Source organism: Schistocerca gregaria, chromosome 10, assembly GCF_023897955.1.
Source record: "Schistocerca gregaria isolate iqSchGreg1 chromosome 10, iqSchGreg1.2, whole genome shotgun sequence".
Taxonomy (NCBI): domain Eukaryota; kingdom Metazoa; phylum Arthropoda; class Insecta; order Orthoptera; family Acrididae; genus Schistocerca; species Schistocerca gregaria.
The window spans coordinates 25,846,694-25,854,984 of record NC_064929.1 but is presented as its reverse complement, the minus strand read 5'-3'; positions in this window follow the sequence as shown (position 1 = coordinate 25,854,984).

The following is an 8,291-nucleotide window of genomic DNA, read 5'->3' as shown; positions in this document are numbered from 1 at the left end:
TATTCGTGGGAGGAGGGTGCTTCCTGCGCACTAATAACAGCACGCTTGTCAATTGTGGATTCTAATCATTCGCTTGTATCTTCCTAGACACATCTGCTGGTTGTGAATTATTCCACTTGCATGGCAAGGTGCGCATGTAGGTGTGTTGAAAATTCTGGAGGCACTGGGTATTGATCCCAGTACCTCTCGCACACTAAGCGAGCGCTTTACCATCTGAGCTACGCCCGCCCCCCCAAAGACTAATCGTGCTACATACAGCCATATAGACGACACAGACCCTTGCACTCCCATTATTCAGCAGACAAACACTACTCTCTATGTATCCGTTAGGGTGTCTTTCAGGTTTCGTGCATTCTGTATCGAATTGTAGTTGGCCACAATGAAAGTGGCACGTATAACGTCGAAAATAGAATTCGGACACCGCTCTGAGTAAGACCAACGTGTTGTCCACCCTCTAGACTTCAATGAGGTTAAGCCGCGATACCTAAGACAGATCTGCACTCGATGACACAAGCCGGTCCCCACACTTACATCTTGCTCTCCTTACGTCAGTATACATCATATCAGTCTGTGACGCTGGCTTTGCAACATCATGCGTGCCTTTAGGTTCGCCGCCACCAACACTTACCATGCACTGACCACAAAAAATGGAGGCGCCGCGGCTTGAACCCTGGACCTTTCACATGCCAAGCGAACGCTCTACCAACTATGCTACGCCCCATGCACGAGCAAACTGCGCTACTCCCCATTCTTTGCGACTCAGATGCGCACGGACAGGATGGTTGGTTGGTTTGTAGCGGTGAAGGGAGCAGAGTACAAAGGGGTGGACCCGTTCATATACACAAATGTTCCAAGTAGTTTCGATGCTCTGGTATTACAAATGCAAATTCCGTCTGTTTTTAACGTCTTAAATTGAAAGAGCCCTCACAAATTGCTCCGTTTTCACTCCTTGTCGACAATCATACAGCACCTGAGGTAACAAACACATCTTGAGCCCCATTGTGCACTCCATTATTCATGCCAACTCAGTGCCTCGCTCTTTACTACTGTGTACCAATCTTGTCGTCCAACTGCAAAACACTGGGCCACAACAAGTTTCCGCGTCTCCATTGCACTGCGCATACTACAAAACGCTCCCCAAACTTGGCACTCACCCTCGCAGCCGACTTTTCCGACTTTCCACGACGCTCACGCTAGTGACAGCATTATTTATAGTTCGACGTCGCGCCAAAGCGAATGAGCACATTTCGCCTACGGCTTAGGCCGCCCTCCTAGTGTGGCTGCTCGGTGTCTGCAGGCAGCGAGGGTCTGCAAGCTTCCTGTGTTCGCACCTATGTCAGCTGTGCTTGCTTGTCAGAGACAGACTATCGCAAAACATACAACTCACTCCATGAATTGATTGCTACGGCATCTGTTATCAGCAGTCACAACTAGCAACACCAGTAGCAGCTGACTGCACGCAAAGAATAGGAATGTGCAGTGGGATTTACGTGAACTCAGCGCAAGGCAAATCTTTCCGACATAGGCTTGAGAATCTTACGGGAACACTTGTACTGTTTCTAAATTAAGTGTAGGCGTGGGAGGAGGGTGCGTCATGCGCACTAATAACAGCACGCTTGTCAATTGTGGATGCTAATCATTCGCTTGTATCTTCCTAGACACATCTGCTGGTTGTGAATTATACCACTTGCATGGCAAGGTGCGCATGTAGGTGTGTTAAAAATTCTGGAGGCACTGGGTATTGATCCCAGTACCTCTCACATACTAAACGAGTGCTCTACCATCTGAGTTACGCCCGCCCCCCCAAAGACTAATGGTGCTACATACAGCCATATAGACGACACAGACCCTTGCACTCCCATTATTCAGCAGACAAACACTACTCTCTATGTATCCGTTAGGGTGTCTTTCAGGTTTCGTGCATTCTGTATCGAATCGCAGTTGGCCACAATGAAAGTGGCATGTATAACGTCGAAAATAGAATTCGGACACCGCTCTGAGTAACACCAACTTGTTGTCCACCCTCTAGACTTCAATGAGGTTAAGCCGCGATACATAAGACAGATGACACCTCGATAACAGCCGGTCCCCACACTTACATCTTGCTCTCCTTACGTCAGTATACATCATATCAGTCTGTGACGCTGGCTTTGCAACATCTTGCGTGCCTTTAGGTTCGCCGCGACCAACCCTTACCATGCACTGACCACAAAAATGGAGGCACCGCGGCTTGAACGCTGGACCTTTCACATGCCAAGCGAACGCTCTACCAACTGATCTACGCCCTATGCACGAGCAAACTGCGCTATTCCCCATTCTTTGCGACTCAGATGCGCACGGACACGATGGTTGGTTGGTTTGTAGCGGTGAAGGGAGCAGAGTACAAAGGGGCGGACCCGTTCATTTACACAAAAGTTCCAAGTAGTTTCGATGCTCTGGTATTACAAATGCAAATTCCGTCTGTTTTTAGCGTCTTAAATTGAAAGAGCCCTCACAAATTGCTCCGTTTTCACTCCTTGTCGACAATCATACAGCACCTGAGGTAACAAACACATCTCGAGCCCCATTGTGCACTCCATTATTCATGCCAACTCAGTGCCTCGCTCTTTACTACTGTGTACCAATCTTGTCGTCCAACTGCAAAACACTGGGCCACAACAAGTTTCCGCGTCTCCATTGCACTGCGCATACTACGAAACGCTCCCCAAACTTGGCACTCACCCTCGCAGCCGACTTTTTCGACTTTCCACGACGCTCACGCAACGCTCACGCTAGTGACAGCATTATTTATAGTTCGACGTCGCGCCAAAGCGAATGAGCACATTTCGCCTACGCCTTAGGCCGCCATCCTAGTGTGGCTGCTCGGTGTCTGCAGGCAGCGAGGGTCTGCAAGCTTCCTGTGTTCGCACCTGTGTCACCTGTGCTTGCTTGTCAGAGACAGACTATCGCAAAACATACAACTCACTCCATGAATTGATTGCTACGGCATCTGTTATCAGCAGTCACAACTAGCAACACCAGTAGCAGCTGACTGCACGCAAAGAATAGGAATGTGCAGTGGGATTTACGTGAACTCAGCGGAAGGCAGATCTTTCCGACATAGGCTTGAGAATCTTACGGGAACACTTGTACTGTTTCTAAATTAAGTGTAGGCGTGGGAGGAGGGTGCTTCCTGCGCACTAATAACAGCACGCTTGTCAATTGTGGATGCTAATCATTCGCTTGTATCTTCCTAGACACATCTGCTGGTTGTGAATTATTCCACTTGCATGGCAAGTTGCGCATGTAGGTGTGTTAAAAATTCTGGAGGCACTGGGTATTGATCCCAGTACCTCTCACATACTAAACGAGTGCTCTACCATCTGAGTTACGCCCGCCCCCCCAAAGACTAATGGTGCTACATGCAGCCATATAGACGACACAGACCCTTGCACTCCCATTATTCAGCAGACAAACACTACTCTCTATGTATCCGTTAGGGTGTCTTTCAGGTTTCGTGCATTCTGTATCGAATCGCAGTTGGCCACAATGAAAGTGGCACGTATAACGTCGAAAATAGAATTCGGACACCGCTCTGAGTAAGACCAACGTGTTGTCCACCCTCTAGACTACAATGAGGTTAAGCCGCGATACCTAAGACAGATGACACCTCGATAACAGCCGGTCCCCACACTTACATCTTGCTCTCCTTACGTCAGTATACATCATATCAGTCTGTGACACTGGCTTTGCAAAATCTTGCGTGCCTTTAGGTTCGCCGCGACCAACACTTACCATGCACTGACCACAAAAATGGAGGCGCCGCGGCTTGAACCCTTGACCTTTCACATGCCAAGCGAACGCTCTACCAACTGAGCTACGCCCCATGCACGAGCAAACTGCTCTACTCCCCATTCTTTGCGACTCAGATGCGCACGGACACGATGGTTGGTTGGTTTGTAGCGGTGAAGGGAGCAGAGTACAAAGGGGAGGACCCGTTCATATACACAAAAGTTCCAAGTAGTTTCGATGCTCTGGTATTACAAATGCAAATTCCGTCTGTTGTTAACGTCTTAAATTGAAAGAGCCGTCACAAATTGCTCCGTTTTCACTCCTTGTCGACAATCATACAGCACCTGAGGTAACAAACACATCTCGAGCCCCATTGCGCACTCCATTATTCATGCCAACTCAGTGCCTCGCTCTTTACTACTGTGTACCAATCTTGTCGTCCAACTGCAAAACACTGGGCCACAACAAGTTTCCGCGTCTCCATTCCACTGCGCATACTACGAAACGCTCCCCAAACTTGGCACTCACCCTCGCAGCCGACTTTTTCGACTTTCCACGACGCTCACGCAACGCTCACGCTAGTGACAGCATTATTTATAGTTCGACGTCGCGCCAAAGCGAATGAGCACATTTCGCCTACGCCTTAGGCCGCCATCCTAGTGTGGCTGCTCGGTGTCTGCAGGCAGCGAGGGTCTGCAAGCCTCCTGTGTTCGCACCTATGTCACCTGTGCTTGCTTGTCAGAGACAGACTATGGAAAAACATACAACTCACTCCATGAATTGATTGCTACGGCATCTGTTATCAGCAGTCACAACTAGCAACACCAGTAGCAGCTGACTGCACGCAAAGAATGGGAATGTGCAGTGGGATTTACGTGAACTCAGCGCAAGGCAGATCTTTCCGACATAGGCTTGAGAATCTTACGGGAACACTTGTACTGTTTCTAAATTAAGTGTAGGCGTGGTAGGAGGGTGCCTCCTGCGCACTAATAACAGCACGCTTGTCAATTGTGGATGCTAATCATTCGCTTGTATCTTCCTAGACACATCTGCTGGTTGTGAATTATTCCACTTGCATGGCAAGGTGCGCCTGTAGGTGTGTTAAAAATTCTGGAGGCACTGGGTATTGATCCCAGTACCTCTCGCATACTAAGCGAGCGCTCTACCAAATTGATATTTGGATAACCCATAGCCAAAATTCTTATTATTAAACCAAGTTGTCTTAAAGTAGAAAGAGCAATAATCTTCTTCAAATCAAATTCAAAATTAGCGCCCAGTCCAGCCATAAATATAGTTATACAACCAATTAAAAGTAAAAATCAACCACAATTATAAGTATCTAATATTGGTCTAAAACGAATTAATAAATAAACACCAGCAGTAACAAGAGTAGAAGAATGAACTAAAGCAGAAACAGGAGTAGGAGCTGCTATAGCAGCAGGAAGTCATGAAGAGAAAGGAATCTGAGCTCTCTTAGTTATAGCTGCTAAAACAATTAATATAGTAATGAGCTTTATTTCAAAAGAATTAGAAATAAAATCATAATAATAAATATAATTTCAACCACCAAAATTTAACATTCATGCAATAGAAATTAAAATAGCAACATCACCAATACGATTAGAAAGTGCAGTTAATATACCAGCACTATAAGATTTTACATTTTGATAATAAATAACTAAACAATAAGAAACTAAACCAAAACCATCTCAACCTAATAAAATTCTAATTAAATTAGGACTAATAATTAAAAAACCTATAGAAAGAATATATATTAAAACAATAGTAATAAAACGATTTATATTCTTTTCACCAGATATATAATCCTCTCTATAATAAATAACCAAAGATGAAATATATATAACAAAAGATATAAAAATAAGAGATATTCAATCCAAAATTAAAGTTATAACAACTATAGAACCATTTAAATTGAAAAGCTCTCACTCAACAAAAACTCTATAATCCGTTATTAAATAATAAATACCTAAAATAAAAATTATAGTTCTCGAAAAAAAACAAAGAAAAAAAACTCAAAGAACAAATAGAAAATAAATTCACGGCCTAAGATGAAAAACTTCATATCATTGATTCCACAAAACAATATTTTTAATTAAAATTCTTAAGCAAACTAAACAAAGAAATATTCACCCTTTAAACAGAGAATATTTAAAGGCAATCAATGTAAAAGTAAAAGATGATATTCACGAAAATAACCAAGAGAACAAGTATAAACACCAGAATAATAATTTCCATACTGAGAATAAGAATATATATACAAAGTATAAACAGCTCTAAAAAAAGATAAAAAAATCAAAGCAAAGAATCTAAAAGAAGATCAAGATATAATTCTATTTAATAATCTAATTTCACCTACCAAATTTAAAGAAGGAGGAGCAGCCATATTTGATGATCTTAAAAGAAATCATCATAAAGCCATTCTTGGCATCAAATTAATTATACCCTTGTTAATTAATAATCTTCGTCTACCTAAACGTTCATAAATAATATTAGATAAACAAAATAAACCAGAAGAACATAAACCATGACCAACCATTAGAGAAAGAGAACAGAAGAATATGCAATTAAAGACTTTAAATCAACCTGACGAAAACAAATAAATCTTACAATAACACCCCCAGATAAACCCAAAGATAATCAAAAATAATTAAACTTTAAACCCAAATAAGAAATAACCTTTAAACACGAAAAATACCATAACCACCTAACTTTAATAAAACACCAGCAAGAATCATTCTACCTGAAATAGGGGCCTCTACATGAGCCTTAGGAAGTCATAAATGAACCAAAAACATAGGTATCTTAACTAAAAAAGCCAAAATTATAAATACATAAAACATAAAATAATAAGAACCAAAATCAACTAATAAAGGAAAATATAAAGTATTAGAAAAATCATAAACCTTAAATAAAACTAATAATAAAGGTAATCTAGCAACCAAAGTATAAAAAATTAAATAAACACCAGCCTGCAAACGCTCAGGTTGATAACCCCAACCCAAAATTAAAAGTAAAGTAGGAACTAATCTAGCCTCAAAAAAAATATAAAAAGAAAGAAGACTTAATCTAGCAAATGAACAGTAAAGCATAATTATTAAAATCAAAACCATAAAAACAAAAAAATTAGAATGATATGAACTTAAATAAACTGAACCTCTAGCAGTGATTATTAAAGAACAAATCCAAAAACTAAGCAAAATTAAACTAAAAGAAAAATAATCAATACCAAAATAATATCTAATTATATTCAAATCAGCATATGAATAAACACAAATTATAAACACAAAACTCGACAGAAACATTAAAGAATGAACCAACCATCAACAATTATTTAATAAACAAAGAGGGATCAAAAAAATAGTTATAAATTAATACTTTAACATTAAGATAAACCAAAAGAATTAAAAAAATCATTACCATGAGAACGAATTATTGAAACTAAAATAGAAAGACCTAAAGCACCCTCACAAACAGAAAAAACTAAAAAAATAACAGGAAAAAATAATCATAATCAAACTCAATAAGAAAAACAATAACTAATATAAATAAAGAAAGAACAATATATTCTAATCTCAAAAGAACCATTAATAAATGTTTACGTTTAGAAGAAAAAACATAAACACCAGCAAAATAAATCAATAAAGAAGTAAAAATAGAGAATATAAACATTAGTTTTAATAGTTTAAAAAAAACGCCGGTCTTGTAAACCGGAAATAAGTCCAGCCCCCACTTTTAAAACTTCAGAGGTGGAAAAGCTTCCATCATCGGTCCCCAAAACCGATATTTTAAATAAACTAACCCCTGAAATGATCGAAATAATAATTATATCATTATCAAATGTAATAAATATTAATTTTATTAAATTAAGACACCCAATATCAATAATGCTTTTTATTATCCTTCAAACCTTCCTAGTTGGATTAATAACAGGAACAATAATAGAAAGATATTGATTATCATATATTTTATTTTTAACATTTCTTGGTGGTATACTAGTATTATTTATTTACATTACAAGAATTGCATCAAACGAAATATTTCAGCCTAAATCAATTACTATAATTATTACATTAATAATGTGAGTATTTATCATATCAATATTCATTATTCTAGATATACCTATATTTATAGACTTTTTCAAAACACCGAAACTATAAATATTGATAATTCAATCAATTATCAAGAAATAACAATATCTTTAGAAAAATTATATAACAGACCAACATTCATTATTACAATAATAATAATAATTTATTTATTTTTAGCACTACTAGCTGTTGTTAAAATCACTAATATTAATCAGGGACCTATTCGTAAAATAAGATAATTACTAATGAATAAACCCTTACGATTAAGACATCCTTTAATTAAAATTATTAATAACTCTTTAATTGACTTACCTGCCCCAACAAATATTTCATTTTGATGAAATTTTGGATCCCTATTAGGGTTATGTTTGGTAATTCAAATCGTAACTGGACTATTTTTAGCTATACATT